Source organism: Canis aureus, chromosome 18, assembly GCF_053574225.1.
Source record: "Canis aureus isolate CA01 chromosome 18, VMU_Caureus_v.1.0, whole genome shotgun sequence".
Lineage (NCBI taxonomy): Eukaryota > Metazoa > Chordata > Mammalia > Carnivora > Canidae > Canis > Canis aureus.
In genome coordinates, this window is record NC_135628.1 from 45,647,787 (window position 1) to 45,672,107 (window position 24,321).

A 24,321-nucleotide genomic window follows, 5' to 3' on the forward strand; every position below is an offset into this window, starting at 1 on the left:
AACAGAAATAATTGAAATAAAGCACAGGAAAATAATAAAAACATCAATGAAACTGAGAGCTGGTTGTTTGAAAAGATAAACAAAGCTGATGAACCTTTAGCTAGACTCACCAAGAAAAAAAGATACAAAGTTATAAATGAAAGAGGAGACATTACAATCGATACCACAGGGAAAAAAAATTGTAAAAGACTATTGTAAACAACTATATGCAACAAACTGAATAACCTAGAAGAAAGGGAAAACTTCCTAGGAACATACAACCTACCAAGACTGAGTTAAGGAGACAGAAGACATCTGAATAGGCCAGTAAGTCTCCCAAGAAAATGAAACCGTAGCTATATAGTTTCACAGGCAAATTCTACCAAATTTCTGAAGAACTAACACCAATCCTTCTCAGCTTTTCCCAAAAAATTCATTTTAGCAGCTGATAACAAAGCTACAGAGAGAAGGCACTACAAGAAAAATCATAGGTCAATAACCCTGATAAATACAGATGCAGAAATTCCCAAAAGAACAACAAACCAAATTCAGTAAAACATTAAAAGAATTACATACCATGATCAAGTAGACTTCATCCCTTGGATGAAAGAATGGTTGAATATAGGGGTGCCTATGTGGCTCAGTTGGTTAAGCACCTACCTTCGGCTCAGGTCATGATCCCAGGATCATGGGATTGAGTCCTGTGTCAGGCTCCCTGCTAAGTGGAGAATCTGCTCCTTCCTTTCCCTTTCTGCCCCTCTCTGCCTCTCTAGCTGCTCATGCTTTTGTGCTCTCTCTCTCCCTCAAATAAAATCTTTTAAAAATGTTTCAATATAAGCAAATCAATCAATCTGATAACCAATCAATCTGATATCCTATCACTCAATTTATCAATCTGATATGTAATATATGTTATATATCATTTGATAAAAAATCATATGATCATCCCAATAAATGCAAAGTATTGGATAAAATTCAAGATCAATTTATGATAGAAAAAACTTTCAACAAATTAGGTATAGAAGAAATGTATCTCGAGATAATAAAGGCTTTTATTCACACCAAAAAATGTGAATTGATGGATGTATACATATTAATTTCCCAGAAGGTAGTAATCCTTATATAGTATATTAATAAAAATTTTAAAGGTAGTAATGGAAAGTTTAAATTTGTGTAATTTTTCCTTAGAGGAAGCTCTGGTTGTTGTGAAGGTGTGGTATACAAACTTCAAATTGGAAACTCACCATCTTTCAGGGAGCACAGCAAAGGGATTGGAAAAAATAAGATTGTTGAAGACTGAAGAGAGGAACTTCAGAAGACAGAGCCAGAGAACTCCAAATGTAAAACCTACAATTATAAAGTTTCTAGAAGAAAATATGATGGGATGAAATCTTTTTGATGTTGGTTTAGATAAAGAATTATTAACTATAGTACTCGAAGTATGATCCTTAAAAGAAAAAATAACAAATTTGACTTTACCAAAAAAAGAACTTTCTTTCTTTCAGAGATGGTGCTGAGAATCAAACCCTAAGCCACAGAGTGGGAACAAAAATGGTTAATTACACATCTGATGAAGGACTTGCATCTATAAAATATAAACATCCACAAATTCAAGGACAACAACTGAAAATAAAAAAAAGCACAAGGATGTGAATACTTATGAAAGAATCTATATGAATGGCAAAAATGAAATGATGTTTAACGTTAGTTGTTAAGGAAGATTAAAACCATGATGATGCTTCATAATACACCAAATAGGATGCCTATTATTTTTTAAAATATCCAATCTGCAAGATTGTGGTGAAGCTGCAACTCCTATACACTGCTGATGAGAATGTTAAAATGAAACAACTTCATACAAAGAATTGTACATGACTATTTACAGATTTGTAACAGAAAAAATGGAAAATTAATATGTGAATAGATGAACAAATTGTGGTAAGCCACATGATAAAATATCACTAGGCAGAGGAAAAATAAACTATTAATACTAGAAATTGTATGGATGAATCTCAAGATAATTAAGCTGAGCGAAAGTCCAGACAAAAGAGTACACATTGCATTAGTCTTCTTCTATAAAATTCTAAGAAATGGAAATGAATGTTTATTAGCAAACAGAAGATAAGCCGTTGCCTTGAGATAGCAGAGGATGGAATGGAGAGATGCAGGACATAGGGGTTGCAAATGGACAAGGGGAAGGTCGCAGTGGGGTGTATGTTTCTTGTCTTAATAGTGGAGATGACTGCAGAGTGTATACAAATGTGAAACTTAGAAAATTATAAACTTTTTACGTGTTTAGTTTGCTCTATTTCCATAGATTTCAATAAACATGCTTAAAAAGTCACAGGATATAAAAGTAAAGCTGTAAAAATGGAATTTATGTAAGCTGGAAATTCAAAAAGTATTTCTAGTGTTCTTACTTTAAGAATCTGGTTTGAAGGCTGAAAAGATGGAAGAGTAGGTGGACCCTAAACTCACCTCATCCATGGATACAACTAGATATGACTAACATCCATGTAAATAGCCCTCCCCCCCACCCCCCAAAAAAGACCTAAAGACTGGCAGAACAAACTCCACAACTAAAGGTAGAAAAGAGGCCACACTGAAGGTGGTAAGAAGGCTGAAGACTCAGTTTGGGAGCAAAACAGACAGTGGCTGCCCATTGTGGGTAGGAAAATGGGGACATGGACATGAAGAAGGGCAGAAAACAGATGATCCCATTGGGGAGCCTTCATGAGAAAGACAAGTTCTCCTAACATTTGGCCTTGAAAACATGACAGGCTAATCTCATGCATTCTTACAACCAGCAAGACTTAAACTCAGGAATTTTAATTTTCAGCCAGTTTGGCTCTGGGAGAGCCTAGAGGTGTCAGGAAGCTGAGTACTCACCCTTAAAGAGACAGCAATACAGACAGAAATACCATTTCACTTATATGTGGAGTTAAGAAACAAAGGAACAAAAGGAAAAAGAGAGAGAGACTAATGAAGAAACAGACAACTATAGAAAACAAACCCAGAGGACCTAAGTGGAGGATGGGTGAAATAGGTCAAGGAGAACAAAAGTACACTCATCATGATGAAGAAAGAGTAATGTATACAATTGCCGAATCACTGTATTATACACCTGAAACTCCTAGAACACTGTATGTTAACTATACTGGACCTAAATAAAAAACTTAAAGAATGCAGTATATGTGAAAGTTTAAGAATAAAGAGTAGGAATAAAAACCAAATATGGTTTTGTAGTATCTAAAGACTCATTCTTTCCTTTTTGGTAATAGCATTCTGAATTCTGTGTCAGTAATGGACACCTCCCCATTATTGCAGTCTTCATTAAAGGGGAGGCACATAACCCAAATAGAATTAGCGGTTTCCTTAATTCCCTAGGTATTATATCTCAAGTAAAGAGATGTAAGAGGATGAAATTGTTAGAATTCATTAATCTTGGCAGTAGAGACTTGAAAACAAAAAACAATGAAATAAAACCAAAATTACATAGAAGTTTCTTTAAGTAGAACTCTGAAGCTTTTCTATTTTCCTGTTGTTTCTGCTTCTACAGGCTTATTTTTTAATTCTGTGAGTTAGTTACTAATTTATTAGATTATTCTCCTGATAATTTATTTAAAGAAATTTTTGGTTACTTACAGGAAAACAACAAAAACTGTTAAAAGGAAAAAAAAATAGTTGTTCAGTTTTAATCATTTTAATTTAATTAGTGTTAATTTTACTGTTTCCTATTAATTATGATTGAAACACATATTTGTTTCCCTTAATATTTTGATGAATAAAACAAAGCATTTCTTTCTTTCTTTCTTTTTCTTTCTTTCTTTCTTTCTTTCTTTCTTTCTTTCTTTCTTTCTTCTCTTTCTTTCTTTCTTCTCTTTCTTTCTTTCTTTCTTTCTTCTTTCTTTTTTTTTTTTTTTAACAAAGCATTTCTAAATGACATAATGAAGACTGGTATGGCAGGGAGGAACAAGAGCTTTCAGTCTTCCTCAATTGTTAGGATCTGGGCCAAGGCTATTAAAAGAATTCTCTCAGAGGAAGAGTGAGGCTATTTCTACTACTGCTTTTTATTTTTCATTTGTCTTTTTTGTTGATAATGATAAATGTAAATTTTTGTTGATAATGATAAATGTAAAGAGGTTTCATGTATGTTTACCAATCATTCCTCACTTTGGAACACATTCTTTGTTAGGCTTACCAGAAACAAAGATAGAGATTTATACAAAATCCATGACCCTTCCTTAGTATCTCCTTTGTAATTATCTTCCCTCATTTATACCCTGAATGTTTATTGTTGTACAGAGACATTTTATGTTCCCCTTAGTTCTCTATACACACCCTACTTCTGTAACCTTAACTATCTCCAGTCTTTGATAGTTATGTATAACTTTATGACCCCTAACTCTTTCTTTTAGATCTGTTAAGCCCACACACCTGCTTGTTAGATATCTTGCTTTAAGGGAAACATGATTAAAACTGAACTCATCATCTATCCCTACCACACAGCCTCACATCTATCCCTAACTTCAGGTTTACTGAATCCACCAAGTTGCTCAATGCTCTTTTTACATACTTTAACTCAAACAATCACCAAGCACTATAAATACTCTTAATTTGTATTTCTGTTACCTGTGGTGATTCACTATTCTATGCACAGTATATTGCCTGAAATATAATGACTCTTCAGTGAATATCTCCTGAATATATTAAGGCATGTTCCAGATGACTACTTCTAGCTTACTTTCAACTTATTAATTTTATTCCTGCCAGTTCCTAGCCTTATTGTAATCTTATTGATATTCCCTACTTTTTTTCAGAGCGACTTTACAAAAACAAAGTTGATCACTCCCTTTTATGAGGCTTGCCAATTCCCTACCCTTTCCTGGCAGACTCCTTAGTGGTTTTAGATGAACATTGTTTCTCTTTCATCTCCAGTTATCTTTACCCTTCTCCATTAAGCCATCTGTACTTATGGAATTTAAGTTTCTTAAATGCTTCATAATTTCTTTTGGCTTCAAAAAACACTGAAGATGATATTTCCCTGATGAAACAATTGTATTTCCTAGAAAACCTTTACCATAATTCACATATCAGATAAATATCAGCATTTTCTTCTCCTATAGCCTTCTATATGCCCTTGTGCTTAAATTAAATACCATTTCTAATTAAGAACAAATTCCATGAGAACAGAGGCTATGCCCATGTTACTCACAGATGCACCATGAGCAGCTAACACAACATCCAATGCATGGTAGACATTTTAAAAAGATTTTCCCTATTTTAGAGAGAGAACGAGTGAGTGAGTGAGCACACAAGTAAGGAGGGTCAGAGGGAGAGGGAGAGATAGAGGGAGAAAGAATCTGAAGCGGACTCCTTATGGACTGATCCCACAACCGGGAGATCATGATCTGAGCCAAAAGCAAGAGTAGGACACTTAACCAACTGAGACACCCAGGTGTCCCCATAGTAGATGTTTTAATCTCTGTTGTTAAATAGAAGAAATTATCCAACATTATTTTAAATGTCTCTGTGATTGATAAAAATTAAAAACTGAAATCACTTGAAATCTTTTACATTCTTCAATTTCATATGGTCAAAGTTGTAAAGAGACAGTCTCCCTATTTTAATGGTTAAGGTTTATTCAGAAATTTAAGGAGTAAGAGAATTACAAGAATCATAAAAGCAATGCAGTTATTTTGTCAAATTATTTCATAGTGCCTAGGGTTATGACAAGTGTTGAATAGGAAAATAATGGCACAAACTAATGGATGTAGTATTACTCATTCCAGTAGCAACATAAATAGACTTTTTGTCCAAATACAGAGTTATTCTTAATAATATTTTCCCAGTGGTACTTAGGTCAAGTGCAGAACGATCTTGGTGAGAGTGATCCTGGAGGAAAGGGCTAAAAATTCAATTTCAGTGAACATAAGAGTCAATAACTCAAAATCTTTTGATAGTTAAAACCCTCCAAATGAATTATCCAAAGTTCTGAATATGTTTTCAGTGCATTTGGTAATTGCTTTTTAAAAACCTAAAAAAAATAACACAACTTTGGATATCACTGTCTTACAAAAAAAATCTGCAACCATCTTTTCAACAAACCAAAATGTTTAACTTTATTGTGCAATCTAGTCAAATGAAGCACTTCCCTATTGTATTACTGTGTTTTTTTTTTTTTTAAGATCTATAATACAAATAACCACATCTTGGAGGATTCTTTCAGCATTAACACAAAATAAGTTATTTCCATTTACTTAAAAGTATTCTTATTCTGGGGATCAAGCAATATTGAGTTCACTTTGTACATTTCTGACCTGACAAAAATAATGAAAAACCATAGTAACTAAAATATATAGGCTCCTTGTTTATTTCCTTATTAGAGTTATGAATGTGGAAAGGGAGTTGTTAGATTAGAGAGATTCATAAAAGCATTCTGTCAGTTTTTTGTTTTTTGTTTTTGCTTTGAGATATGTGACTTCATCTCCAGTGTTAGTTTTCTCCATTCTACCTCAACCATCCACTACAATGTCTGTACCCTTTATGTTGATATCATCAATAAGAAAACATCTTCAAAATTCCATTTCCAAGCCCTTATCTTAGCCCTTTTTCTCCTCTTCTTTTCTCATTCCAGCCAGATTAATTCACTACTCTTTTTCATGATCAAGCTTCCAAGTTAGGTATCAAGTCCAGATTGTATGTTTCATTATTAAAATCCCTTATTTGAAAAAAAAAATCCTCATCTTTTAACATCTCCCCTCCTTTATGTTTACCTGGCTGAACTGCAAATCTAAGTAATCTAACACTTTTCCTCCATTACACCCACATCTAAGATGCTGAATTTTGCTGTGGATCATTATACAATCATGTTAAGTGGACTTTCGATTCATAACCACAAGTCTCAAATTGGCATTCAACACTATCCAGACAGTTCTGTTACACTTCTGTAAGAAGTGAGAATTCCCATTCCCATGGACAACTACTTCACATTTATTCTCTACTCAAATCTGTTATATCTTCCAGCAATTTTCAGATGATGTCCTCATCTTATATTTATTTACCAAGACAGAAACAGATAGGAATGATTTAATCTTTCTGGAAACAAACCTACACATACTTAATTTGGTAGGTTTCTTTACGCCCTGTTTCTCTTCCTGACGCTGGAAAGATATGTCCCTGGTCCTATTAACAGCCAACTCCACACTTGTGACCTGGTTCCTAGCCTTTCCCGTCTTCCCCAGTATTTCAGCCTTTCTTTAATTTCTTCTCTCATATCAACCACTTCTTCTGCTTACTAAATAATTACGCCAATGTAATTTCTAATATTTTTTTTTTCAGGGAGAGAGAGAGCACAAGTGGGGAGGCAGAGGGAGCGAATCTTGAGCAGACACGGCAGAAGCATGGAGCCCAATGTGGGACTCAATCTGATGACCCTGAGATCACAACCTGAGCCAAAGTCAAGAGTCAGATGCTTAACTAAGCCACCTAGCTGCCTCTGGCAGTTCTAATCTTGGGAAAAAAATGTATTTTCCTTTAAAAATACTACCTTTGATGCTACAATATAGCATTTGCCTCTTTTCCTTACCCTTTCACAGAATAACATACAAGTAGCTAGACGTACTATTTCCTTACCCCCACTTTCCATTTTCTTTCAAATCTTTTTCTATTAGGCTTTTGTCTTCTCTGCTTTGCTAAAATTGCTCTCATTAAATTCACTAGTGATCTCCATGCTTCTCAGCAGAACTGGATACAACTGACAACTACCTCATTCCTGCTTTGTTTCATTTTGTGTGAAACTACACTTTCTTTACTTTTTTCCTTATCTTTTAAGATCATTCCCTTCTTCTACCCAATCTTTGAAAATTGAATCACCATAGAACTTGGTTTTAAGCTCTATTCCATTATTTTTCTAAATATATCTTTCCTATATAATCTCAGCCAGTTGCACTGCTTGAAATGGCAGGAACTGGGTAGTGAGTTCCAAGCATATGTCCTCCTACCCCTAAGCCTCAAATTCATAAACTCAACTGTTAATGACTAAAAGGCATCTCAAATTAAATGTCTAAAAAATGTAACTTCTTGATTTGTGCCTTTCCCACTACATGATTTTCCATCAATTGTCCCTATCCCAGTAAAGAACAGTCTTTCACTCAATTCCTCAAACCAAAAGATTTCTGTAGTCATTCTTAACAGCTTTCTTCACCTCACCGCCACTCCCCTACACACCCACACACACTCTACAGTATTAAATCATGTCACAACTACCTCTAACATACACACCAAATTTGATTACTTTGTTACTTCTTTATTCCCATCAACGTAGTCTAAGACACCATCATTACTCACTGGGTAACCAGTGGCATCATAACTGAATTTCCCACTCTAGGAAATTTTGTTGGATAAAATTTATTCATTGTTAGCAACCAAATTAATCTTTTGCAAAGAAGATAAGATTTAGACAGCTTGCTGAAAACCTTTAAACAGTTTTTCTGGGCACTTAGAAAAACCCAGATTGCCACTGTGGTTTACACATCATTTTGCTTTAGGACCTTGCCCCTGCCAAGCTCTGCCACCTAATGGTTTAACTACCACTTCCTCTTTGCTTTAGATATATTGGTGTCTTATTGGTCCCCCTAAGCCTGTGCTGTTGTCCTAGCACCACATCTTTGCATTTGCTATTCCTTTGGCCTGGAAGATAATTTCTTTGGTTTGCTTCTTCTTGTTCATGTCTCAGACTGACAACCATAAGAAATGTTCCTTATCATGTTCTGTTTTATTGCCCAGATTCAGTTTCTCCACAGTGGTTTCCAAAATCTCAAATAATCTTTTTGTGTATTTGTTTCTTTGATACCTCTCTCCCTTCTTCCCTACCACTTCCCCTGGGATGTAAATATCACAAGTGCAAGGACATTGCCTGTTTTCTAATTCTATTTTGAGTGCTAACAACAATTAATAAAAGTTAATTGAATTGTAGGAGTTGGTAGAAAATATACAAAATTATGGAAAAAGGGACTCTTGATAGAGTGTTCATTTCAATAACCAAGTAATCATATTTTTTAGGCATTTGAAAATTTAATTTTGAACTACTAAATTAGTCATTTTAAAATGGCATTTTGTAACTGGGATGTTTGGCTTATTTCTAAGGATATTATTATTAGGAAGTATGGTACTTACGAAAAAATATCTTTGAGATATTTCATATACCCAGGTACATGAATTTATATTATGTAACTGTTCTTGATAGAATAGTTCCAAAGATTCTTAATTATTTTAATGACTAAAAATATAGGCATTTCTTCCTTTGTGATACCTTTCTATAATATTTCAACTAATTTTCCTTGTTAATTTTACCACTAATGAATAAAGTGAAAGGCTTAAAAACAGACTTGGGATTAGTGCAAACCTATACTTAATGTTCTATGTGTATTATAGCCATACCCAGGTGGAGGAACAAAATAGAGGGGAGAAAAGGGAAATTTTTCTTTGCTGCTTTTGTTGAAGTATTTTTAGACATGCACAGATATGCCTGCTGAAGTAGCCAAGCTTAGAGGAGGGAATCGAGAATTGTCAATCATGAAATATAATCATATGTGATTTTTTTCAAAAATTTCTTAATGGCAAAGTTCCACATATTAAGTCACATTGCTACTTACAGATTCAAGGCAACATCTAACATCCAAAGTATGTGGCAGTAATCAATTATTTTTAAAATATTTTTTATTCTGTTTTTGCATACATTTTACTTACTCATGGGCATACCCATTTAAAATCCTTAATGTCATATCATCCTTTCTAGCAGTTGAAAATCCTCAGCTCCTTATAGGATGTGTCAGGATGATATACTGAAATTCTGACCTATGGGAAGTCTTTTCTACAAATTTGTTAAGAGATATTTGAGATATAAAGTATTTAATTTTCTGAGTTTTAACAACATATATATGAAGTTTTTTAAAAAAAAACACAATAAATAGACCTTTAAAGTGTTTTTTTTTTTTTTTTTTTTTTTGTAGCTTTCATGATATCTACTCTTCAGGACAATGGAGATAAAAATATTACTGTCAACCAAATAGACTTGAAAAAGTTAGTATAACAAATAAATCTTGGAAAGTTAGAATATTTCAAGAAAATACTTCATTTTGTAAAAGATACTTGGACAGCTTCCTTACCAATATTTTGTCCAGCAATGCATTCAGCCCTTCCTCCACCAAGCATTAATGTACCTGTCATCTGATTATTTTATTTATTAAATTATTTTTATTCTATATTGTTCATTTTAAACGAGGCACTGACATAGGCACTGAGGATAAGCGTACACGAATGAAAAAGATTGTTCTACTGGGGAAGTAGTTTAAAATCTAGTAGAGAGCTACAAATGTACCAAACATTGCATAATAATACTATCATTGCTACAGTGTATATGTGTATGCATGTGTATATATAGTATGCAGATTATACATATTATATATATATATGTAATATAGTAGCAACATGAGATAGGATCTCCTAATCTGCTCAGAGGAATCAGGATGGTGTTCCAGAACTTGCACCCACCTGTGCGGCCCAGCCCACCATTTCTGAAAAGGAGTACAGTCTGCTGTAGGGTGGACTTATTAGAAAGGACTAAAGATGTCATTAAAGCAAAAACCTGGTAGCAAGTACATGCAGGAAAATGAAGGAACAAACAACAAGAACTAGAGATCAAAGCAAGGTGATGTTTCCATCATCCATACCAGCAGGCAGCAATCATGTAGTATGTAATAGTTTAAAGAGTGGAGTCAGGATGGTGGTCAAATGACTAACAGATGAAGTGGTGTAAGGTGACAAGTTTAGGGAATAGTCTCAGCAGCCAGGGAACCACTGTACTGGTTGGCAATTTGCTGCTTGATCCCATCTGCCTTGTATCTTTCATCCTTCTGACAACTAGCTCTGAAACAATGTGGTCAGGTTTGCTTTTGATCACTTCAAACAACTGGGGAATGATTGTGTAGAAAGAATCAAACATCTTCCAGGCAAAAGTTCTCACAGTGGTAGTTATACAGAAGTAAAATTTGAAATCAAAGGCACTGCACACCACAGTAATCAAGCTCCAGAGATGCTGACATTGATCCCTGCTCACTGTTAGATCTTGTTAAATTCCCTGACCTCAGCCAGACTCTCTCTATCCTGCCCATCTACCTGTTACACAGATTGACTGTCTCATTTTGCTGTACTATATTCTAAATGATGCTTGGTACCTGAACCTCATCTGAATTGTGGTTATTGGTTGGTGCCTTCAAAAAAATATATTTCCTTCATTCTCTATATCCCAGAGAAAGAGGATTCTTACCACTGATAGGACTCCTACCACTGATATTTTGCTTGTGTACTCAATCTCTTTAACTGTCTGGAACCAGTTATTAATGTTTCTTTGATCCCCTACCTTGACAATTTTACATTTTTTTCTCATCCTGGGTTTTTGCAGGGAATAAAAATTTCTAATGTCAAATAAGGATACCCATTAAGCCAGCTGCTTGATTTTATATATAGGTATAAATACTCCTACATATATACAAATGTACATACATATGTGATTAAGCATAAGGCTGCCTACCCTTGTATAGGTGATGGTATTATTTTTTATTTTATTCTTCTATAAAATAGTGCCTATACTGTTTACTCTATACCAAGTAATACTGCTAAAAATTCCTGTATATTAACTCACTTGATTCCTTTAATAGCCTTATTGAGTTAGCTAATGTTATTATTTCTATTTCATACAAGAGGGAAAAATCCTCAAAGCACTAGTAAGTTAAATACTAACTCAAGTTTCCAAAGCTGCTAGCTAAGAGAGCTAGGATTCACATCCAAGCAGTCTGCCTCCGTATTGAAAATTTAAAGAGTGACTGAATCAGATAGGAGTTTTAGAAAATCCTTATGAAAGCAATAAAAAATGAACTGGTTTGGAGGAGAGGGGTTATGATACAGAAGGGAAGAATGAAAGTAGAGAAAACAGTGAGATCACTTAAATAAAGGGAAATTTTTGAACTTAGGCCGCATCATTGGACGGGAGAGAAGCACAGAGATGAAATCAATAGGACACAATGATGGACTAGTGATATGGTCTTGACTTGTCCTGACATTCTTGATAGCACAAGAATAATAATACAAAAAAAATCAAATGACTGACAAAATTTCTATCACATCAAGGAATAATACTTCACTTGGTTTCAAGAATTATTAAAAATTCCATCTCTCATGTCCTCCAAGAATAGGTTGATACCTTTTCCCCCAGGGATTCATTTCTCCTAGTCTGATTAAACTCTTCAAAGATCACATCTAAAATAGTTTTTGCATTCCAGTTTTATGTTGAACTGAACTAAAATGAAACTCATGAACAGTAAATGACATGACATTTTGCACTTGTCACTATTAATACAGAGTAGATGCTATTTGAATACAAGAACTTAAATGTAATAAATATGCCATTTTCAAACACGTTTGCTCATTTGATCTTTTAGAATCTTTTGCTTTTATTTTTATTTTTTATAGATTATTATGCTTTTAAAGGATGAAGAAACACATTATTGATTCTATTATTTTATGTATAATTTTAACAAGATAATATATGATTATATATTCTATTATATAACAACATCATTCTTGTCACATTTCTGTAGTTGGGCACTTCGAAAAGAAATCCTCTCAGTTTCCAAACATGACAACCCTTATATGCTATTAGTAGTTAAAGAGTATCAGGGAAATATTTGATTATTAGTTGAACTATAAACATTCAGATGTATTGAATAAAAAATGAGGAAAGTATTCCTAGCCCACAACAATCATAGCACTGTTATATCAAACTGTTTAATCTATGCATATTTTTAGTTCTTAAAACAACTATACATGCCAGTAGCTGTCAATGATTTTTCAACAGTAGGAAACAGAGATTCTCTTAACAATTTTCATATAATTTTAAGATGTAAATTCTTTTTGAATTTTGTCTTATTTTGCAGTAAAGCTGAATGTCAGAAATTTAGTAAACAGTAAGATATTTTACATTTTTCAATGTATTATATGCAAGTTTTTCATATTCTATATTTATTAAAACAAAGATAAAAATTAATCATGAAATTAAGGTAATAGGACCACAAAGTAAATTTTACGAAAACCTGTGTTCCTGATGGTATCACTTTATACTCTAGGATCTTAGGTAAGTTGTTTAAGTTCTCTATGCTTTAGTTCCATTACATTCAAAACGGAGATAGTATGCCTGCTTCATGAGATTATTTTAAATGAGTTATACCATATAAAGCACTTAAAATAGTTCTTGGGCCATAATGGATAATAAAAAATAGTTAGCTACTGTTTGTATATTATGTGGCTAAATCTCATCTTGTAAATTGCTTTGCTAAATAAAAATGAGCTGTGAATGATATAAAAATATTGCTTTACAATTGTATTTTAAGAACTAATTACACAAGTGCATATTCATATATTTCATGAGAAATCACTGTGTTACTAGATCATAAAGACTTTTCAGCTTTTTGGGACAGGGATCCTAAAGAAGACACAGATAAAAATGCACTGGAGCAGAGCATAGTAATCAAGTATAAAAACAAATTTACTTAGGAAAATTTAAGATACTACAAAGTGGCCTAGAAAGTAAAAAGTGTGAGTAGACTGACTAGTATCTATTTCTGATGGTTAAGCAAATGGGGAGTCTAGTAGAGAGGTAGGTGGAAGGAAGTGTGGAAGAATTAGCAAAGCAAGGCATAAGAAGGAAATCAGAAAATTATTTAAGTTTCCAGAACTTTCTCAACCAAGATAAAAGGCACAGAATCCAAATACCAGAAGCAAAGTAACTCAGTTTATGAAAAAGGAAAAAATATTCATAATATCCTTTTTGTTAAAAGTATAGATTTTTAAGTTTTTAATACAGACCCTTTAGAATCTAGCCAGTTACAGATCAGTTGTAAATCTAGAACCACTTCCTATGGGGAATGATTGAAATGTCAATCATAAAAATTATCTAAAAATTATTCTTTTTAAAGATTTTATTTATTCATGAAAGACACAGAGAGAGGCAGAGACATAGGCCGAGGGGGAAGCAGGCTCCATATAGGGAGCCCAATGTGGGACTCGATCCTGGGACTCAAGGACCATGCCCTGGGCCGAAGGCAGATGCTCAACTGCTGAGCCACCCAGGCGTCCCTCTAAAAAGGATTCTAATAGGCAGATAGTTTCTAAGTTAGAATCTCATGTATTTAATTGATAAAATTCCTTTCAAAAGAAATATGACATTTTATAAAACCATATGTATCATTTTTAAATTTACAGGAATATCAAGAAATACATATTTATTATTAAAGCTATCCCATTTACACCATCTTTAAACAACTTAACTCTGTATTTGGTAACTGCAGAAATCTCTCTATGCATTTATGAAGATAAAATAGAGTTAAATATAATTGACTATAGCCTGATAACAATCGATATGTAGATAAAGGGGATAGTTGAACTCTAGATAAAAATAAATATTTGTTTTAATTTTTTAATTGAAATGTAGTTACTATACATGATTCGATATTTACATACATTACAAAATGCTCAGCATAAGTGTAGCTAACGTCACAATGCAAAGTTTGTACAATATTGATTATGTTTCCTAAACTGTATTTTTCATTTCTGTACTAATGGAAGTTTGTACCTCTTAATTCTTTTTTATTTCTCCCATCACCCCACCTATCCTCCACTCTGGCAACCATCAATTTGTTTCCCATATTTATGGGTCTGTTCTTTTTTTTTTTTTAATTCCACTTATAGGTGAAATCACATGGCATTTGTCTTTCTCGGACTTATTTCATTTAACATAATATGTTCTAGGTCCATCTATGTTACCACAAATGACAAGATCTCATTCTTTTTCATGACTGACTGATACTCCTTTATATACATACATGCCACATCTTTATCCATTCATCTATAAATGGATGTTTAGGTTGTTTCCTTATCTTAGCTATGCAAATATCCTGCAGAAACATAGCGAGTACATATATTTATTCAAATTCATGTTATCTTTCTCAAGTCAATATCCAGAAATACAAATATTAGATATGGTATTTCCATTTTCAATTTTTTGAAAACCTCCATACTGTTTTTCATAGTGGCTGCACCAATTCACATCCCCATGCACAGTGTATGAGGGTTTCCTTTACTCCACATCCTTGACTACACCTGTTATTTCTTGTCTTTTTGATTCTAGCTATACTGACAAGTGTAAAATAATATCTCATTGTGGTTTTGATTTGCATATTCCTAATGATTAATGATATTGTGCATCTTTTCATGAATCTGTTGGCTACCTATAGGTTTTCCATGGAAAAATATCTATTCAGGTCCTCTGCCCATTTTTTTAATCAGGTATTTTTGGTGTTGGGTTGTGTTCTTTATATATTTTAGATGTTATCCCCTTACTGGTTATTCTGTTTGCAAAGATCTTCTCCCATTCAGTAGGTTGCCGTTTTGTTTTGTTGATAGTTTCCTTTGCTATGCAAAAGTTTACTAGCTTGATATTGTCCCACTTGTTTTTACTTTTGTTTCCCTTGCATGAAGACACACCAATCCATAAAAATATTGCTAAGATCCATATGAGTTTACTGCATATGTTTTCTTATAGGACTTTGATGATTTCAAGTCTTACACACTTAGGACTTAAATCCATTGAGTTTACTATTGAGTTGTAAGAAAGTGGCCCACTTTATTCTTGTGCATGTAGTGCTGCAGTTTTCCCAACATCACTTATTGAAGAGACCATTTTTTCCCTATTGAATATTCTTTCTTCCTTTGCTGTAGGTTAATTGACCATTTAAATATGGATTTATTTCTGGATCTATATTCTGTTCTATTGATCTATGCACCTACTTTTGTGCCAATACCACACAGTTTTGATGAATACAGTTTTGTAATATCTTGAAATTTGGGATTGTGATACCTCCAGCTTTTTTCTTATTTCCCAGTCTTGCTTTGGTCATTCGAGGTCTTTTGTGATCCCATAGAAATATTAATATTATTACAGCTCTGTGAAAAAATGCTATTGGTATTTTGATAGGGCTTACATTTAATTTGTAGATTGCTTTGGGTAGTAGGGGCATTTTAATAATACTCTTACAACCCAAGCATGGTAGATCTTTGCATTTGTGTCATCTTCAATTTCTTTTGCCAATATCAGTGTTTTCAAAGTATGGGTCTTTTTACCTCCTTGGTTAAATTTATTCCTGGGTATTTTATTCTTTGTAGCATAATTGTGAATGGAATTGTTTTTTCAATTTCTCTTCCTTTTAGCTCATTATTAGTGTATAAAAATGCAAAACATTTCCAGGTATCAATTTCATATCCTGAAACTTTATAGATTTTATTTTTTCTAATAGATTTTTTATGGAGTTTTTAGAGTTTTTTTATATATAGTATTATCAGCAAATAGTTGTGTGTGTTTTTTTTAAAGATTTTATTCACTTATTTGGGATAGAATGTGAGAGAGCTTGTGAGCAGTGGGGAGAGGCAAGGGAAAAGGGAGAAACACACTTCCCGCTAAGCAGGAAGCCTGACATGGGGATCAATCCCAGGACTCTGAGACTGTGACCTGAGCCAAAGACAGTAGGTTAACTGACTGAGCCTTCCAGGCCACTCTATGATTTTGCTTCTTATCAATTGATAAAAAATCGTTTTTGTTTTTGTTATTTTTTCCTGCTGGCTGCAATTAGCACTTTCAGTACTTTATTAAATAAAAGAGACAGGAGTGGACATTCTTATTTTTTCTCTAAAATGAGAAAAAGCTTATAGTTTTTCACCCTTGAGCATGATGTTATTTGTGGTTTATCAAATATGGCTTTGTTGTGTTGAAGTATATTCCCTCTAAACCCACATTTTTAAAATCATGAACAGATGTTGAATTGTCAAATGTTTTTTCTGCGTCTATTGCAATGATTTTTTTTTTTTAAAGATTCCACTTATTTATTCATCAGAGGCACAGAGAGAGGCAGAGACACAGGCAGAGGGAGAAGCAGGCGCCATATAGGAAGTCCAATGTGGGACTCGATCCTGGGACTCCGGGATCATGCCCTGAGCCAATGGCAGAGGCTCAAGCACTAAGCCACCTAGGCATCCTGTCTTCATTTGATTTTGAATGCTTGTATTCTTGATGAGTCGGACTAAAAGTTTATCAATTTTGTTTCTTTTCAAAGAACCAGCTCTTGGTATCACTGATCTTTTCCATTGTTTTGTAGTCTTTCATTTATTTCTGCTCTAATCTTAATAATTTCCTTTCTTCTACTAACTTTAAGGTTGTTTTGTTCTTCCTTTTTTTTAGTTCCTCTAGGTGTAAGGTTAGGTTGCTTGAGATTTTTCCATGTTTCTTAATGTAGGCCTGTATCACTATAAAATTCCTTCTTAAAAGTGCTTTTGCTGCATCCCAAAGATTTTTAAACTGTTGTGTTTTCTCTTTTTATTTTAAATTCACTTTGCCAACATATAGTACAACATCCAGTGCTCATCACATCACATGGCCTCCTTAATGCCTATCGCCCAGATACCCTATCCCCTCACCCACTTCCCCTTCTGCAACCCTCAGTTTGTTTCCCAAAGTTAAGAGTCTCTCATGGTTTATCTTCTAATTTTTCCCCACTAAGTTTCCCCCACTTCTCTTATGGTCCTTTGCACTATTTCTTATATTTCACATATGCGTGAAATCATATGATTATTGTCTTCCTCTGATCGACTTATTTCACTCAGCATAATACTTACCAGTTTCCAATGGCTAATATATACCACATCTTTATTCATTCATCTGTCGAAGGACATCTCTGCTCTTTCCACAATTTGGTTATTGTAGACATTGCTGCTATGAATATTGGGGTGCAGCTGTCCATTTGTTCCACTACATCTGTATCTTTGGGGTAAATCCCCAGTAGTGAAAATCCTGGGTGTTGGGTAGCTCTATCTTTAACTTGAGGGACTTCCACACTGTTTTCCAGAGTGGCTGCACCAGCTTTCATTCTCACCAACAACATAAGAGCATTTCTTTTTCTCCACATCCTCACCAACATTTGCTGCTTCCTGCCTTATTACTTTATTGCTAAAACTACTAAGACTGTTGTGTTTTCATTTAATTTGTCTCTAGGTATCTTATTTCATCTTTGATTTCTTAATTAATTCACTGGTTGTTTAATAGCATGTTATTTTGTCTCCACTTGTGTTTTTTATTTGTTTTTTTTTTCATTTTTTCCTCTTGTAATTGGTTTGTAGTATCATACCATTGTAGTTAGAAAAGAAGCTTCAGTTATTTCAATCTTGAGTTTATTGAAGCTTGTTTTGTGACCTAACATGTGATCTATCCTAGACAATGGTCCATGTACAATTGAAAAAATGTGTATTCTGTTGGTTTTGTAGAGAATGTTCTATGTATATGTTATCTGATCTATAGTGTCATTCTTTTTCATTCTGTTTCCTTATTGATTTTCTGTCTGATGTATCCATTGATGTAAGTTGGCTGTTAAAATCCTCTACTATAAAATTGTATTACTGTCAATTTCTCCCTTTATTTCTGGTAATATTTATGTATTTAGTCACTCCTGTGTTGCATGCATAGACACACTTCTTATACAGGCTTGTTGGATTTATCATCATATAATGCTCTTTTGTCTTGTTAGATCACACAAAATAGATTTTAAAACAAAAGCATTGCTATCCTTGTTTTTGTTTCCATTTTAATGATATACATTCTATTTCTTCACTTTCAGTCTGTCTTCAATTCTGAAGTGTATCTCTTATAGAAAACATATCTTGTTTTATCTTTCAGTCACTCTAGATCTTTTGGACTGGTTCATTTAGTTTGTTTACATTTAAAGTAATAATTGATAGGCACGTACTTAATGCCATTTTGTTAATTATTTTCTAGCTGTTTTTTTTTCTCTTTTTTTCTTTTTTTTCCTAGCTGTTTTTGTAGTTATTCTGTTATTTCTTGTTTCCCTTGTTCTCTTCCCCTGTAAATGATGACTTTTAGTGTTCTGCTTGGGTTCCTTTCTTTGTCTATTACAAGTTTTCAGCTGGTGGTTACTATGAGGTTCATATAGAAGAACATCCTTTATATGTATCAGTCCATTTTCAACTGGTCATCTAAGTTTGAACATATTCCAAGAACACGTTATTATATTCCCTAATTTTTTATGTATATTAGGTCTTACTTTATTTTGTATATCCTTTAATTCTTATAGATACAAATAAGTTTGCTAATTTTGCTTTTATTTTGTTTTTTTAAATATTTTATTTATATATTCATGAGAGACACACAGATAGAGAGAGAGAAAGAGAGAGACAGAGGCAGAGACACAGGCAGCGGGAGAAGCAGGCTCCATGCAGGGAGCCTGACGTGGGACTCGATTCCAGGTCTCCAGAATCAGGCCCGGGGCTGAAGGCGGCACTAAACTGCTGAGCCACCAGGGCTGCCCAACTAATTTTGCTTTTAAATTTCACATTACTAGCTTTAAGTAATTGCTTTACCACCTTTACAATCTGTTTGCTTTTACTGGTTTTAGTTTTTTCTTTCCTAATTTTCTTACTGAGTTCCTGAGTTAAGCCTCACCAATTTTCAAAGGCAAATGTCTTGGGAGCTCATCTTCCCAAAGAAGATTCCCCAGGACAGAGTGCCCAATGTGGGGCTTGATTCCCTCCCTCAGGGAAGACCTTGGCACCTCTGACATGCCTCACATATTTGGGTTGCATACCGTATTCCCAACTAGGTCTCTGCCCCTCCTACCATTCTCAGTGTGACTTTTTCCTTCTATCTTTAGCTGTAGAAAAGCTGTTCTGGTAATTTTTAGGTCATTTTCAGAGGGAGTTATGCTATATGTTGCAGCCTTGATGTGTCTGTGGGAGGATGTTAACTCAGGATTCTCCTCCTCTACCATCTTTCCGATCTCCCGGAGTGACTCATTTTTAAAGGTCTCTAAAATTAAGTACAATAGTACTAAAAATATTGAAGTTTTATTTTTAAACCTCCAAATTTTAGAGAATTGACTGTCTTGACTGACTTCTTGCTATGAACTATGAAGAAATAGTAAACACGTGTTCCTAGACACTCCTCTGTACCACCTCCATGGAAAAAATATTTTTAATATAGCTTTTCAAATAGCATTTGTAATATTTATAGGCCCAAATTATTACATAATAGATGTAATGCTAATAGATTTCTCAAAATTTAGCCCTTAAGTACTACTACATACTTTGAGTCCCTTCAAGTTTGTGAATGCCTAATTACATAGACACTTAAATATTTTTGCTTGGATAATTTTATTGGACTTTGTATGCTGATACAGAAAAATCTGAGGCCAAGATTTTTTATTTTTCTCCTTGTGAATTGTTATGCCTGGAAGCCTTAAAAATTGTTTGTCTTGAAACAAATAATTAATATGCCAGTATTTTGATCAGAAATAACATCCAGTAATGTCAATCTATATTTAAAAATCCTAAATATCAGTGGAGCATATAACTATATTTTTGGAGCCTAAGTTATTTGTCATACTTTCTTGAGCCCATCATGGGCTGTTTGTAGTTTATTCAAGCAAATAAATAAATTTTAAAGCGCATGATCCTCCAAGGAAAGACAGGGCAAATTCATTCTTTCATCCATGGCAGAAAGTGAGTGTAAGATGTAGCTTTTATATAAGCAATTAAGAAATCACTTGAATTTCAAGAGAATCTTAAAGGCCACACATGGGAATTTATTAAAAGTCAAGTTTGAAACACCTGAAGAACCCAGGAAAAAGAGGCATTTATGTTCAGTTGCAAGTTCTTTAGTGGCCTCCGTGAGGTACTTTAAAACCTGGGAGAAGGCAGGAGTTCAAAAGTCATAGCAATGCAGGGGCGGAGATTAAGGGTAGAAGAGACATATCCCACAGTGTTCTTTTTTTCCTAGACCTTTGTTTCATACCAAAATAACAAAACAATTGTTACTTCATTTGGAAAGCAGAATTTTTCACCATCAGGATGCAGGTAAAACTATTCATTATTCAAAGAGACATATGAAACATCTACTTGGAGAAAAGCTAAAATCAGCTTTAGCCCTGGAAGTTACATTGATACCCCCACTGAAGTAGAGATAGAAAATTCCTGTCCAAGAGTGAGCATGGATACAAAGCTCAGTTTCAGTTACAGTAGAAAACAGACCAAAAATATAGACAATGCTTTATGCCTGGGGTCCAGGTTCTTAGTTCTCTGAGTCAGAAAGTAAGCTAAGCTAACAGAAAATAACTTGTTTTAAACAAGAACCGAGGAATAAGAAACATCCCCAGTCTTACAGTGAGGGAGGAGAAGAGATATAGACCCTTATCTGTGGTTCAAGTTTGAAGGAAGTCCTGAAATCTCAAACGGACTATGAATGTTGAAAAAAAATTCCTCTAGCACCCCACACATTAAGAACAAAGAGGCAGCGTACCAGTGGAGCAGTTGGAATCATGATAAATATTAATACATAAGCCAAACTCACTTGACTAGATTAACTCAAATCTTATTCCAGATGCCTGATAGAAGAGCTGTGCCCATTGACTTTTATAAACTATTTTCATTACCCTTTTCTGTTCTTCATTATAGAATATCTGGCATTTCATTAGGAAATTGAGACACATAATTTGAACAAGAAAATATAGCTCACTATCAATAAGTAATCATCAGGATCAAAATAAAAGTGATCCAAATGGTGAAACTATCCATCTAGGATTTTGGAGTAACTATCATTCGTTTTAAAGGATTTAGTGGAAAAATTGGATAATATCAATGAACAGAGATGCAATTTCAGCACAGATATTAAAACCATAGAGAAAAAAGCAAATGAAAATCCTTGAAAAAAAAGCATGATGTCATTGATGGCATATTCCTTCAAAAGGATGGAGAAAATGAACAAAGCTAATCAGGAAACTTGAATTTATTAAAATAACAATGATTCAAAGTGAAACAAAGTGAAAATAAAGTGTGTGTCCATGAGACATTATTCAAACCATTAAAATCTAACATATATAATTAGAAGACAGAAGAATATACAACAGACTTCTCATCAGAAAGGGTGCATATCAGACATAAAGCACTGAAATAAAAGAATATATATATATACTTTCATCCTCAAATGAAGGATAGCCTAGCAAAAATAGCTTTAAAAATAAAAAGACTTAGGGCAGCTGGGTGGCTCAGTGGTTGAGCATCTTGCCTTTGGCTTAGGGCGTGTCCTGGGGTCCTGGGATTGAGTTCCTTATCAGGCTCCCCACAGGGAGTTTCCTTCTCCCTCTGCCTAAGTCTCTACCTCTCTCTTTCTCTGTGTCTCTCATGAATAAATAAAATCTTTGAAAAATAAAAATAAAAAGATTTGGTAAGACAAAAACAAAAAACATACACCTAAGAAAATATATTGTCAAAACTGTGCTACAAGCTAAGACATTCTTCTTTCACAAAGATTAGGACCCCAGATAAAAACTTGAAGCTACACAAATAGAAGAGTGCTTAGTAAAAAGAAGTATAGAAATGGTAAAAATGGTATAGAGAAGTATAGAATGGTAAAAAGAAGTATAGAATACCATCCCCCCCCCACTTCTACTTATTTGAAAATATAATGGATTATAATTAAATTATTAAATTTAATAAGAAGCTATAGTTTTATATGTAGTATTCTAAATATCCAATGAGACAGATTATCCAATTAAATTTAAAAAATCCACTATTTAAAATAAATCTACTTATATATAAAAATAGATGTGTTAAAATTAAAATGCTGGGAAAGATGTTTAATACAAACAGTAATTAGAAGAAAGTTGGGTTGGCTCCATCAATATCAAACAATGCAGGTTTCCAAACAAATTGTTATCAGAGATAAGGAGGGAAAATTCATAATGATAAAGAGAAACCACTGAGTATATCATTTTATTCTCCCTTTTTTTTTTTTTTCTTTTTTTTTATGATAGTCACAGAGAGAGAGAGAGGCAGAGACATAGGCAGAGGGAGAAGCAGGCTCCATGCACCAGGAGCCTGAGGTGGGATTTGATTCCGGGTCTTCAGGATCGCGCCCTGGGCCAAAGGCAGGCGCCAAACCGCTGCGCCACCCAGGGATCCCACCAGTTTATTCTCTATATAAAACTATGTATAGGGACCTCTGGGTGGCTCAGCAGTTGAGCGTCTGCCTTCGGCTCAGGGCGTGATTCTGGAATAAGAAATCAAGTCGTGGGATCCCTGGGTGGCGCAGCGGTTTGGCGCCTGCCTTTGGCCTAGGGCGCGATCCTGGAGACCCGGGATCGAATCCCACATCGGGCTCCCGGTGCATGGAGCCTGCTTCTCCCTCTGCCTGTGTCTCTGCCTCTCTCTCTCTCTCTCTCTCTCTCTCTCTCTCTGTGACTATCATAAATAAATAAAAATTAAAAAAAAAAAAAAAAGAAATCAAGTCGTGCATTGGGCTCCCTACATGGAGCCTGCTTCTCCCTTTGCCTATGTCTCTGCCTCTCTTTCTGTGTCTCTCACGAATAAATAAATAAATCTTAAAAAAATAAAACAAAATAAAACTGTATATTCACAGTTTCTTCAAAATATATGAAGAAACTGATAGAAATGAAAAAGAAAGGTTTTATAGTCACAGGTAGAGACTTCACTCCCCTCCCAGAGTCAGGAATACATGAAGACTATCATCAATCAACATGAGCTAATTGAACATTTCAAACGATAACAGAACACATATGTTCAAGCACTTTGGACCTTAAAATAAACAAACATTTTTAAAATTGTAAGCAAAAACCAAATAAACTAGAGTAAATAATAAAAAGTTATCTCGGACATTCCCCAGATACTTGAAAATTAAAAGCACACTTCTAAATAAGATTGGGTCAAAAAGAAAGTTATAATGGACATTAGTTAACATTTGAATTGAATAAAAAACAACACATTTTAAAAATGTGTGCAGTGCAGCTATAATACCTTGAGTTTATACATCATCTGCTTAGGTTAGAAAACAAGAAAAATCTCAAAGTAAATCTAATACTGTACCTTAGAGGAAAATTAAACTCAAAGAAAGAATTAAAATCGGACCTACCATGAATATGAGTACAGCTATAAAAAGAGAGATGTATTTGCCAAAGATATTGATAAAGGACTTGAATACAAAAAATAGAAAGAACTCTCAATTTTCCGAAGAGAGCATAAACATGCAATTTAAAACAAAAGTTTTATAAAATAACAAAGACTTGCATAGAAATACTGGCAAAGACATGGATAGCAAATAGGCCTATGAACATCAATGTACTCAGTATCCTAAGTCATTATGTATGTGAAAAACAA

At 34.0% G+C, this 24,321-nt stretch overlaps 1 protein-coding gene across 4 annotated transcripts in view; it reads left to right on the forward strand.

Annotated features, from left to right (window-relative positions):
- The window catches only part of LOC144288960 (uncharacterized), a 284,720-nt gene that overhangs the window by 245,403 nt on the left and 14,996 nt on the right, over positions 1 to 24,321 (forward strand). Inside the window, exon 3 of one of the 4 annotated variants that reach the window (XR_013357021.1) lies at positions 9,993 to 10,062. The exons of the other annotated variants lie outside the window; for them this stretch is intronic. The gene's annotated coding sequence lies outside the window, so the exon portion shown is untranslated. The remainder of the gene's footprint in view (positions 1 to 9,992; positions 10,063 to 24,321) is intronic. 4 annotated transcript variants of the gene reach the window in all.